This window comes from Tupaia chinensis, unplaced genomic scaffold (assembly GCF_000334495.1).
Source record: "Tupaia chinensis unplaced genomic scaffold, TupChi_1.0 Scaffold142001_1, whole genome shotgun sequence".
Classification (NCBI taxonomy): domain Eukaryota; kingdom Metazoa; phylum Chordata; class Mammalia; order Scandentia; family Tupaiidae; genus Tupaia; species Tupaia belangeri.
Window position 1 is genome coordinate 662,330 of NW_006201854.1, and position 13,921 is coordinate 676,250.

The following is a 13,921-nucleotide window of genomic DNA, read 5'->3' on the forward strand; positions in this document are numbered from 1 at the left end:
GGAGGAGAAACTAGAGGCACAAAGAACTTAGAGGACTGACTAAAAAACACATAGCTAGCAAGTGGAAGGAGAAAAATGCAGAAAATCAGACCACTAGGCCAAATAGCTATTAACCCTACTTGCTTCTGCTAAGGGGTCTTTAATTTATTTCATAATCATTGACATACTATCTCATTCCCTATATCCCATTTTCTTCACATTACCAAAGGAAGAGGGCACCAGGAAGGGTGCAATGGTAATGCAACTGAACCCAGGTGGGAAAGGTCCTTAGCTCTCTGGGACCATTTCAACCATACTGGGCATGAGCACATGCCCATGATCTGGGCAGGCTGAGGCTTTGAATGGATCGTAGCATAGAGACCCTATTGAGAGTACCTGTTTTCCCTGTCTCTTCATCTCTCCGTCTCTGTCTGTCTGTCTGCCCCCCCCCATGGTAGAAATGAATAAATGAACATCAAAATAAAGGAAGAGCAAGACTGAAGTTAGTGCTTCCCAGCACAATTAATTACACATAACAACTGCATTCTCTTGTACAGATCGTATTAGGAAGAAAGATAAGGAAGTGGAACAAGTATTTGCCTCTAGTAGGGTAGACAAAGGAAGAAAATGGCCCACCAAGGTACTAGTGTAACCTTTTATAGTTCTGGGATAGAAAACCAAGGAACACCATAGAAAATGGATTCTCACCCATCTGTAGGTGCCAACACTCTCAACAGAGATGTTTATTTCAGTAATTAGTTTTTCCCATACTCTACTGAGAAAGTGAACACACTTAACATTATTAAATGAGTTTTGAAAAGGATGGAAAAAGGAGAGAAAGTAAATCATTCCATGCCTCTATGTGTGTGTGTGTGTGTGTGTGTGTGTGTGTGTGTGTGTTGTGTTGTAACCTACAAAAGCAACCCCCAGAACTACCTTGACAAAGACTCATGGCTGCCTGCCCCAATATCTATTTATACTTCCTTCAATTTCTTCTGAAACACAGATAGAATCTTAGAACTTTAGCAGTCATCTTGGTCCATGAGAATGAGCAATTACTGTCACAAACTAGGTATGGTAGGATGGTGAGCTGGAGGAAGTACAGCTTCTGAGGAAAATTATCATGGAAGTGGGCACTTGTAAATATGGAGGTCAAGAAGTCCCATGATATGCCCTTTGCAAGCTGGAGAAGAAGGAATGCGGGTGGTGCAATTCAGTCCAAGCCTGAAGGCAGGAGAATCAAGGATCTAGTGGTGTAAATCATAAATTGAAGGCTAACGTACCAGAAGCTTCAATGTTTGAATGCTGAAGATAGACGTCCTAGCTCAAGAAGAGGAAGAGTGACAACTCATCCTTCCTTTGACTTTTTGTTCTATTTAGATCCTCAATAGATTGGATGATGGTGAGAGTGAATATTCTTTGTTTAGTCTTCTAATTCAAATGCTTAGCTTTTCCAAAAACACACTCACAGACACACCCGGCCATCACCTTCTATCAGCTTTCTAGGGATCCCTTAATCCAGTAGCATTGACACACAAAATTAGCCATCACTAAGAGTACCAGACAATGAACCCCAGGTTAGATGACCCTAAAAAAAAGTCAGTATGTTTTCTTTTCCATATGAAAACAATTTACGAGGGATTATATGAGAACTGCAAAAGAAGATTTCAATGATTGGTGGTACTTAAATATTTAACACTCTGCCTCCACCTCCAGAGATTTCATACTTTAGGGCAGTGTTTACCTGCTGGGTCACAAATAAAAATTAGTTGTTAGAAAAGGGAAATTGGTGTGGTGGATAAAGGCACTGGATTCCAACATGGCCCACCACAATTCAAGTCCTGGACCTGATGACTTGCTTTTCTGCTTTCCCTTTCTCTCTGTCTCTCTCTGGTCAAATTAAAAAATAATAACAAATGGAATTAAATAAATAAATAAATAATTCTTTAAAGCAAAAAGAAAAGGGGATTGGCTGGCTAGGTGGTGCAGCAGTAACACGCTGTTCAAAAAGCTGGATCTATGTGGAAGACTACAGGCCCAGTCCCTGGTTGACTTGTATGTACCTAGCTGGTCATGTGTATGCCCTTGAGGCTGACTGAAAAGCTGGGGTGAGGAGAGATTGTGGCATCATAAAACCCTGTTGAGGCTGCTTGTCTTTATTGCTTTCTCTCTCATGAAAAAGAGAGAAAGGAATAAATTAAAAAGAGGGATTGCATACACCTAAAATCTCTTAGAATCCCACCTTTATTTGATTTCTCATTTCACTTGCAGGCTAATTTTACCATAAACATCAAGGTCTGAATCTTTGAAAAACACCATGATTTATCATTAATGTTTGATTCTTCTGAGACTTATGAAACCATAGATTATCTGTTTTTTTTTTTTTTTGACCACCCATCATCAGCTCTTCTTTTGACTAGAAGTCATGTTCTTTAATAAAAAGTAGAAGTATATTTAGAAGGAAAATAAAAAAGATAGAACCCCTACCCCCATAGAGTGGATGAATCAGAGATTAGAGATTATATCTCCAGACCCACATCTCTCAAGTTTGTACAGTTCTTCAAAAATGTTTTTATAGTGGAAAGAGAAGATGAATATGTTTCTTTGTTTTTTTTTTTTTAGAGGTTTTTGCTTTAGGGCTCATGCACTCCCTGGAAAGACAGAGACAGAAAGTGAGAAATCACCCCCCAGGGGGGATGGCCATGCTGCAATGCCTTCTCCTCCATTCTCCTCTCGGAATCTTGGGCACGCACACACGTGCCTGGCATGAGTTTAAGCCACCGGGGCCGGGACTCAAATCACGGTTGACTGTATGGGAATCCAGCAATATAGCCATTATACTAACTGCTGGTCCCAATGAATATGTTTCTGATAATCATCAAATCATTTATTTTATTTGTTCTGGATACTTTTTTTTTCCCCTGGGCAGAAAGGAAGCATGTGATTACACAATCCTTGAACTTTAGTTCTATGAGGAACTAAGAGACTACCTAGATTATATACATCATACTTAAATATTCAGAATTTGAACTTGGAGAAAAGAAGAGCCAGCTTCTATGCAACTCACAAATTAAAATAGAGATCTAAAATTAGGAGTCAGGCCTTCCAGAATATAACTTTGACAGAGCTGGTGTCAAAGGATCTTCACATTATGTAGGAAAGTTCTTTTCCTGACATGTTGTCTAAGGTTGGTCACAGGTTCTCATTCTAGATCTCACATTCACTTGATCTTCTTCTCCTTGAAAGTTCAAAAGAATGTCAAAGAAGTGAATATGAATAGTGCCCCTTGACATTCACACTGAACGGTATAGGGGAATCAGCTTCATGGCTATAGACATAACCTCCCTTGGGAAGATATGATGTCTCCATCAGGAAATCAAGCACACATGAAATTAACATAGCATCATGGTTCAGAGCAGTGACTCGAATTAAAATTCTGGTTTCCTACTTATTACTTAATAACTAAGGAATCTTGGCCACTTTACTGATTATATGTAAATGTCTATATATGTATACATACACATACTTATGAATAATACAAACTATGCTCTATAGTATAGATTTATTGTAAGGACAATTAAGATAATATCTATAAGAGTTTTTTTCACATAAGAAGCTAATAAAATTTAGTTATTTGTTTTTAAACAATATTTTTGTTTTCTTATTGTTGGGCAGTGAGAGAAGACAAAGATCTTTCCCCAGAACACTTCAGTGATTCATTCAAAGATAAGTGATTATAGGAGAGTAACTTGAGCTCAAGTCTTCTGAGTACAGCTCATTCCTCTTATTTCAAGTGAAGATTGTCAGATACATCATTGAATGCACTTTGACTTCAGAGAAGCCATGTTGAATTAAGATGAGAAAGTGGAAAGTTTTCATCAATGAAATGGGATTTAAGTACAATCCATTTGCACAAGGACACAATTTGGATGAAGAGAAGAAGAAAGGTTCTTTTTTTTTTTTTTTTGGAGAGGTTTTTGCTATAGGGCACATGCGGTCGCCAGACAGACAGAGAGAGACAGAGAGATAGAAAGCGAGAAATCACCCTCCAGGGAGGATGGCCACGCTGCAATCCCTTCTCCTCCATTCTCCTCTCAGATTCTTCGGCACGCACGCACATGGACCTGGCATGAGTTTAAGCCACCCGGTCCGGGGCTCAAACCGTGGTCAACCACGTGAGAGTCCAGCGACATAGCCATTACGCTAACTGCTGGCCCCAAGAAGAAAGGTTCTTAAAAGAAATCTAACTGGCAATGCATGAAACATTTCATTGACATGCAAATGTAGTTATTGGACTTTAGTTGTGATTTAATTGAACATATTAATTTGCTAAAAGACAAAAGTGTCAACAAGAAAGGAGACAAGATCTATCCAAAACACAGTTCTTTTTAATTTCTTGATTTCTAGTTTATTGCTAGTATGCTATAATTAATGGAAGTATTTTATTATTTAAAACCTCAATAAATACTTTATATAAGGTCTAGTATATAGTCAATGTTCAGTAAAAGGGGTGTCCATGTAATTCATTGTTGAAATCTGATAAAGGGTTTTGTAATTTATAATTATGCCCAGTTAGCTTGTACAAACTAGGATTATAACAGGCAAACTTAGATGTATAGTTTTCTCATGATTAAGTTTCCCTCAATTAACTACAGACTAACAGTTCATTGTTTTACATTTCTTAATGTCTCAACTTCAATGTGATTTTCTGAAATTTCTTAGAAAACTTGTTCATTGGATCCAATAAAAGTTTATGTTTTCTATAGAATAGAGTGCTTTTTTTTTTTTTTTTCTTTTAAGCATTCCCAGGTAACAGATGCATGAGATGGATTAAGTTTGGCATTGATTGATCTTTTTGACCTGAGCCAAGGCCACTTTCCACAGACCCTGTGCCCTCTATTACAAAACCCATTGTAAAATGTTTATCCAATTGACTATTTCTCCACCAATTCTTCGACATTAACCTTATGGATTAGCCTTTCATGTGCATTGTATCGAAAGTCTACTAGAAGTCCAAGTGAATTATATCTCCATTGACTGTCACCTTCTTTGAAAAAGTAATCAACTGGGCCAAGCATGAGCTCCCTGAAGACATCATCTGTTACATGTCTCTGCAAACCGAGAGAGGATGAGACAGAGAGGAGGCAGCAGACTGCTACTGTGAAGAGATCTCTGATCTAAGAATCCAAATTCCTGTATTCTAGTTTCAATCCGACTGTAGCCAGGACTGTGATCTTGAGCCCTTTATGAGTAATTTTGGTGAGGCTAAAGAATGTAGTATAGCAATTAAAATGTATGTTTTCAAAGCAGAGAGAAGCCTACCTTGAGTAGGCTACTGATTTTGTCAAAATCTCAGGATTTTCATCAGTAAAATGAAGCTGATAAGTTTATTACCTGTCTGTCTGTATTACTTAGGGCACAAAGGTGCATCTTCTAAAATACCATGATTAAGTATTATATTGGCATTTATACACAGCCCTGTTGGGTAATGTTTTTCAGTAGCTGCTTCTCATGTGTTACATTATGTTCCCACAAAAGGTGTTGAAGTTGACATTCCATGTCCCTGTGCATGTGACCTTATTTGGTAATAGGATCTTTGCAGATGGTCAAGATAAGGTAAAGCTATTATGGTGAGCCCTATGCCAGTAGACCCAGTAGGGCGGTATCTTTATAAAAAGGGGAGATGAGACATTGTAGAGAGACATGCACAGAAGTAAGATGCAGTGTGGACACAGGAAGAAGGCTGTCTGTAAACTAAGGGATGCTCGAGGTTTCCAAAAGCTGGGAGAGGCAAAGAATCTCCTACCTTAATTCCTTATTACTAGCCTCTAGAACTTCAATACAATAATATCCTGTTGTTTTAAGCAACCCAGTTTGCAGCAGTTTTTTCGCAGAGGTTCTAGAAACTAATGCATTACGCTAGAATTTCTAATATACTATCCATTCTTAAGTTTTCACTTTTAAAGTTTTTAACTTTTAACTTAAACTTATCTTCATACTACTGAAAATAAAACATAAAGAACTTGAAACAGTGTATGGTTCTTATCTGCAAAAGAGTTACTCGTGTTATAAATCACTCATTACAATGTTTCCATTTTTAAAACTATCATAAATATTTTAAAGAAATTAAAATGAAAATACTCTTTTGTAATTATCCATATAATTACTGTTGCAACTGCCAATATCTCTTTCCAAGCATTCAAATTTCCATCTGACAATATATATTTCATTTCCACCTACCTCCTTTAAGATTCTTTGTAGTGCAGATCTGCTGACACTATTTGAGCTTCCTTTTATCTTAAAAAATTATTTATTTCACCTTTATTTTTGACATAATTCCATTGGATATATAATTATAGGTTTCCATTTTCTTTATTTTTTCCTGTACCCTAAAATGTCATTTTATTTCATCTGATGACAAGTCAGTGATCATTCAAATTTTTGTACTGCTATATGCTGTGTGTCATTTTTTTTTCCTGGTTACTTTCAAGACGTTTTACTAATTTTGGTTTTTGCCACGATCACTATGTTACATTTCATCATGGTTTACTGTTCATTTCTCCTGATAGACATTCAGTAAATGTGGAGCAAAAATAAACTATTATTTCTTCAGATACTTTTGTTGTCTGTTTTATCTCCTCATGGTCTGGGACTTCAATTACATTTATGTTGGAGAGAGATATGGTCCCAGAGGACCAAGAGGTTCTATTTGGATACTATTAGTCTTCTACTTCATTGTCTTCTTTTGCTATCTTTAATCATTCTCATACTTACTCAATTTTTTTTACATTTTATTTCTGATTTTGTTATAGTTACAGAATTTCCATTTGAAACTTTTTGCAGTCTCCAGTTTGAAGTGTTCTATTTTTTTCATTTACTCTAAGAATGTTTCCTTTTATACTCTTGTGCAGTTACCATAGCTGCTCAGGGTTGATCTTAGTGTTTTTGTTTTTTCTCTTATATATGAGACACATTTTCCTGTTTCTTCCAATCTCTGATCATTTTAGTTTAGCTCTTGAACAGTTAATCAATAGGTCATGAAAACACTGGGTCATCTTACATTTATTTTAAAAGTATTTTGCTATTTTGGGACCAGCAGATGGAATGGTGGGTAAGACTCTGAACTCCCACATGGCAGATCCCAGCTTTCATTCCAGAATGGGTGGCTTCATTTCTTATTTTCCGTCTATTTTTCTTTCTTTCTCTAGTCAAATAATAAATAAATAAATAAAATTAATTAAATATTTTGTAATTGTATTGTTTTGGTAGACAGTAGATTTGCTTAAACTACAACTGCGAATTCTAGCTTTTTTATTTTTAGAGATTTTTGCTATAAAGTGCATGCACTTCCCAGGGAGACTGAAAGAGACAGAGAAAAAGAAAGTTAGAAATCACTTCCTGGGGAGATGGCCACACCACAATCCCTTCTTCTTCATTCTCCTCTGAGGATTTTTGGTACATGCACACATGCCTGGCGTAAGTTTTAAGCTGCTTGGTCTGGGACTCGAACCATGGTTGACTACCTGGGGGTCTAGCCACATAATCATTATGCCATCTGCTGGTCCCATTCAACTCCAAGCTCTAGTATTCAGGTTTTTCATTATTCATTGAGCTCCTGGGGTTTTAGTTACTACATGTGTATTTTAGGGGTCAGTTAGCTATTTTTGTTAGATTCCCTCTCTGGTTCTTTCCCATCTTGGGTTTCTGTCCTCATTTTCCAACTCTGTGTTTGGCTCAAACCCTGATTAATAGTTCTTTCTTAAAATATATTTTATTTTCTTTTAATTTCTTTTATACATTCAATCACTATATATCACTTAGCTTGTAAAGTGAATTTTCCAACCTGAATTATGCCAGTCCAGTTGGGGATACTATACACACTATCATCAACATATAATAATCCATGTCTGTGTCCCATAAATGTCTTGCCTCTCTATTTTTCTCCTTAATGTCCTTTCTCATACTCTCCTCCTTCTCCCACCTTCTTCCCACTCTGCATCTGGTATCTATAACCATTTGCCATGTTTCTAAATATCCCTTATTAATGGTTCTTTAAGCCAATAACTCTATGGGTTTCAATTTAAATCCTAAATTCCCCATGAAATTTTTTCTGTGGACAGTCTCTAAACTAAAATCTAAAATGCATAAAATATGCTCACTTTCATTCCTGTATCCCAAGGTTGATCTCACTCTAGTATCTGTGTGCTTGGTTATTTCATCCTTGTCTTTATGTATTGATTTTCATCTCTAATTTGGAGTTTATAGTTGTCATCTGAGGAAATATTGATCTGATAGGATTCATTGAGAATTTATCAGACTTTGGGACCAGCAGATTGCATACTGGTTATGTTGCTGGACTCCCATGTAGTCGACCACAGTTCAAGTCCCAGACCTGGGAGGCATAAAACTCACCCATGTGTGCATGCATGCCCAAAGTCCCAGGAGGAGAATGAAGGAGAAGGAATTGAGGCATGGCCATCTCCTCTGGGGGGTAATTTCTTGCTTTCTGTCTGTCTTTCTCTGTCTCTCTGGTGAATGTATGCACCCGATAGCAAAAATTTCTCAAAATAAAAAAAAAGAAAAGAATTTATTAGACTTTAACTTCTGTCTTTACTCAGTTATTTAAATCAGATGAAGCTTATTTCTCTATGACTTAGTAGTCTAGAGATTTTCAGGTCTTAATTATTTCCTGTAAATTTATTTGGATCTAAACTGATTTATTAAGTTTCTTTGCTCAAAATAGAGATTTCATTCCAGGATCCAAGGTTGAAATCATCATCGTTTTCCTACCAGCATGATGGTAGGGAATGTCAAGAAAAACAACTCCATTTTTAGAAAGAGTTTCTAGAAGTATTATAAATGACTTCCAATCACATTCCGTTAGTCAAACGTACACATATGGTAACACATGACTAAAAGATTAGGAAATAAAGTCCCTGAAGGACAGCCAGCCACATATCCTATTCAAATGTGATAAGAAGAAGGAGTATGCTTATATCAGCAAGAAAACAGGAATGACATTTGAGGGAAAATGTGTGTTCTTTGCTGTGGCCAGCCAGGTATACACATATACTCTACACAAAAAAATGTGTGCCTATGGAAGACATTCAAATCATATCCAACCAAGTTTTGTGTAGCTTACAAGAGTCAAAAAACCCAATGACAGACCAGCCATGGCAGTGCAGGGGGCTACATGGGAGGCCAGGTTCTGGTGCAAACCATTCTGAACAGGCTGGGCATGATGGCTCAAGCTTGTAATCCTAACTGGGAGACTGGAGCAGAAGATGACAACCTAAGACCCTTTCAGTCTGTTGTTGCTCTTTCTCTCTTCTCTTATCTCTCTCATTTAAAACAAAACCAAGGTGACATGATGGTTAAGGCACTGGATTCCCATTTGGCTGACCACTGTTCGAGTCCCAGATCTGGTAGCCTGAAGATCATGCCAGGCGCATATGTGTACTTGCCCAAAATCCTGAGAAGAGAATGAAGGACAAGGGACTATGGTGTGGCCATCTCCCCTGGGGACTGACTTCTCGCTTTCCTTTTCTCTATCTCTGTCCAATGAAAGCACATATCCTCTGGCAAAACACAAATAAACAAATAAATAAATAAAAATGAATAAACACAAAACACACATTGTGAAGAATACACAAATATCTACACAACCTTCAGTTGTCCAATATACAATGGTGAAGTAGAGACAGAGTGTTGGTACTAGAATAAAAGCCATAGTTTAGAAATGAAAGGATGTAAAATATAGCTATTATGATTTCATAGCAATATTGAAATAATTTTGTCAGGCATCAGAAATGTACACTCTCTTTGTTTAAAAAAGTAACTTTCTGTTTTGGATCCTGACTTTGCTCTTCTGAGAAGCTTTGATTTGTCCAATGTCTTCCAAAGCCACTGGATTTTTTTTTTCCTTCCTAATATTCCCGGGAGTCTAATATGAGATGAGAATGGAGAGCCTGTCTTTGGATACTTGCAGTTCTTGCCACTTCACTCATGCTGGTGCAAGTTTACAACCTCAGGGGCTGATTTAGGGGTTGAGCAACTACTGTATTTTGCTAGCCATCCTTCGATTTCTTTTATAAGAATTTACACACATACGCAAAAGAAAAAAAGCAAAAACTATGAAAGAGACTTCCTGTCAAAGTCTTATATCAACATCGGGTTGTATGTATGTGTGTTTATGTGTGCATGTATATTCACACAAATAACATTATATTTACATTTCTTAATATGATGCACGTTGCTCGATTGTCTTCTAGAGTCTGTGTTATTTCATGTCTCTCTCCCTCAATTTCGTGGATGTTACCTTGAAGCCACTAAGCAGGTAAGAGTGCAAGGATGTATAGACATCACATTTAATCTGATTTTCCTTGATGAAAGTGCAGTTAGTAACAATTTTATGCTATTTAAGATATAGACACAATTGACTTTTCAACACTGAGGTCTCCATGTTTATAGATTGTCAATTTAGATTGTATATTGTAGATAATCTTCGGGGAATTAGTCAGTTGAAAAGCTTTAAGATAGGGATGAGGCTTTCCTGAAGAAGACGATCCTCATATGAACAGCACAAATAGCTCATGCCCAAGGGTTTCCATATATCCTTCTTGTTGGTTTTGAGCTTCCTACTGGCCTGCCGTACAGATTTTGGATTTTCCTAGCTAGATCTCCCACAATTGTGTTAACTGATTCCTTGTAATGACTATCTTAATGTATTCAACTCTTACTGGTTCTTCTTCTTTGGTTGACCTCTGACTAACAGACCTCCTGAAATCTTATACAAGACAAGGCAATAAAACATTAATTTAGAAAAAGAGGGGGGTATTTCCATCTTGCAGCGCTTAAGTGCCAGTTTACATGTGGCTGACCATGTTCAAATACCTTCAAGATGGCTTGAAAAATATACAGGGCATATGTGCATGCATGCCTAAAATCTCGATGGGATGAAGAGGAAAAAAATATATTGTGGCATGACTGTGCCCCACTAAAAGATGCTTTTTCTCTTTCTCTTTCACATGCCCTCTGATAATTCAAAAAGAAAAAGATAAAGGAAAAACCTAAATAAATGGAGAAACATACTATGTTAATAGATTTGAATATTAAATATTTTTAAGATCCTATTAGAATTGATATTTAGTGTCAGTGCAGTCCCAATATAAATTACAAGATTTTCAGTACAGATTAACAAACTGAATCTAAAGTTTGTGTAGATAAGCAATAGATCTAAAGCAAGTTTTACTTTTTTTTTTCTTTTGAAAGGACATAGTAGATTTGTAATAACTAATTTAAAACTTACCTGATTTTAAAATTCAGGCATTAGCTATTCTAATAAATAATGTGAAAAAATAAGCCCAGAAACAGACCCATATGTTCATATATAAGCCCCCCAAAAAGTATGCACAAATGTTGTTTTATTCATTATTACCCAAAGTTACTAACAGCCCAACTGTTCATCAATTTAGATAGTCTGAATATTTGGTTGTGATGGTGGTGATAAAATCACCTAAATTTTTCAAAGTCTGTACAACTATACATATTATGCGTGTATAATGTTCATTATCATATGTACTACACTAAGTTATAGTCTAATACCTGATTTTAAGAAGTGAATCCCAGGTGAATCTCAACTGTAAATATGAAAGGCAAAACCTTAGATCTTTTAGAGTAAATCATACATAAGTATCTCTATGACTGGTTCTAGAAAGTAGCATTTTAAACAAGACCTAAGCAGCTTTCCTTGAAAGAAAAGACAGATTGTTCTTTCCTATTAAGAGTTTTTGTTTATCAAATGAGGCTATAAAAGTAAGTGGCACACCACAAACTGGAAGAAGATATCTGCTGAAGATTAATATCCTGAATAAGAAATAAGACAAACAGCTCAACAGAATAATTGGCAAAAACTTCACTGAGCATTTCACAAAAGAGGAAAAAATAATGTAAAATAAACTTTTTTTCTCTTTTTTTGGAGAGGTTTTTGCTACAGGTTGTGTGTGCTTGCCAGAAAGACAGAGAGACAGAGAGATAGAAAGTGAGAAATCATCCCCCGGGGGGGATAGCCACACTGCAATTCCTTCTCCTCCATTTTTCTCTCAAGATCTTGGGCACACACGCACACGCACCCGGCCTGAGATTAAACCACTGGGTCCAGGACTCAAATCGTGATCGACTGCACAGGAGTCCAGTGACATAGCCGTTACACCAACTACTGGTCCCTAAAATAAACTTTTGTAAGTATATCCATCCTCAGTAATTAGAACTGTAAAATAATGACTACAAGGAGACAATTTTATACCTATTAGTTTAATATTGGAAAGAACACAGATTCATAGAAATACTTACACACTTTAGCTGGAAATACAAACTGGTATAAGCTCTTTGAGAAATAATTTGACATTATCTTATGAAGTTGAACTTTCATGAATCCTACTATCCAGACATTCTATTCCCACACATGTACCTACGATTAACAAATATTAATACAACTATTCATAGGAACACAATGGAATTTTAGAAACATGAGGTTGAATGGGTGAAAGAGCTACAGAAAATTACAGAGTATAATACCATGTTTAACACATGCATATATAGTATAAGTGTAAAAGATAGTAAAAGATAATACTCATATAATTCAGAGAAATGATTGCTCTAGGATGAAGTAGGAGGTGGGTTCAAGATGAAACACAGAGGTAACTTCAGTGATTTTTAGAAGTGTTTTATGCAAATGGAATGCCCTTGAATATTGTCTTTTATAATGCTCCATAATGTTGTGTATCACATATATTCATTCGTAGTCACCAAATACTGCATAATCTTTAAAAATAAAGGAATATAGAGAATGGAGTTGAAGTGTTGATGAGGTTTATGAATTACTGAAGAGAGAAAGCCTAGAGTAAGTGAACTGGAAAAGTGAGAGCAGGAGAGCGGCATGCTTAATTTCTAAATGTCAAAGATGGACCAACATATTAGTTATTACTGATCAAAAGTCTAGGTTATATCCTTGTTGTGACTCACTTAATGGTGATAGAGAACATTGTAGAAGACAAGAAAATTAAAACTAAGAGATTAAGAAGTTGGACAGCTCTCCAAAGATGTTGACATTACCTGAAATAATGAAAGCTATAATGGCATGAGGGAAAGCAGAGAGTCACTAAAATGTCACTGAATAAGGTGGAGTAGCAATGGATGACGGTGACAGACAGGACCATGCATATGTGATACATAACATTATGAAGTATTATAAAAATCCATAATGTGTTTGGTGTAGTATACAATGAAAATGCAGAGTGGCTTGCTAAGTACGTCTTAAACAATTTACGAAGGTAATAATCAGAGCATTAAACCAGCATGAGGCTCTTCTTTTTTTATTTTTTAAATTTAATTAATTAATTTACGTGGTAGAGGTTTTTGCCTTAGGACATGTCTACTTGACAGAGAGAGAGGGACAGAGACAATGAGAGGGAAAGTGAGAAATTACCCTCCATCCTCCACCAGGAGGATGGCCATAGTGCAATCCCTTTTCCTCTATTCTCTTGGAATCTGGGGCATGCATGCACATGCGCACCGGAGTTTCAAGCCACCTCGTCCAGGACTGGAAATGTGGTTGGCTATACGGTAGTCCAGTGCTTCAACCTTTATGCAATCTGCTGGGCCCCAAACTTGAGGTTCTTCTAAGCATAAGACCCTGTGTAACTGCACAGTTTATGTAACCATAAAGTGAGTCTGGAAATAAAGAAAAATAATGGGTGATGAAGAGCTTAATGTTTTTTATGTTTTGCTTTAATATAATCAATTTGGAAAAAGGAAGGAAAAAGAAGCTTAAAATTACAATGGGAACTAAGAGAATACATATCTACATCCCACTCCTTCTTGAAATATATGTGGAAGAAAAAAGAGCCCACATTTGAGAAGTGGTTGTGCCAAAGATTAATGA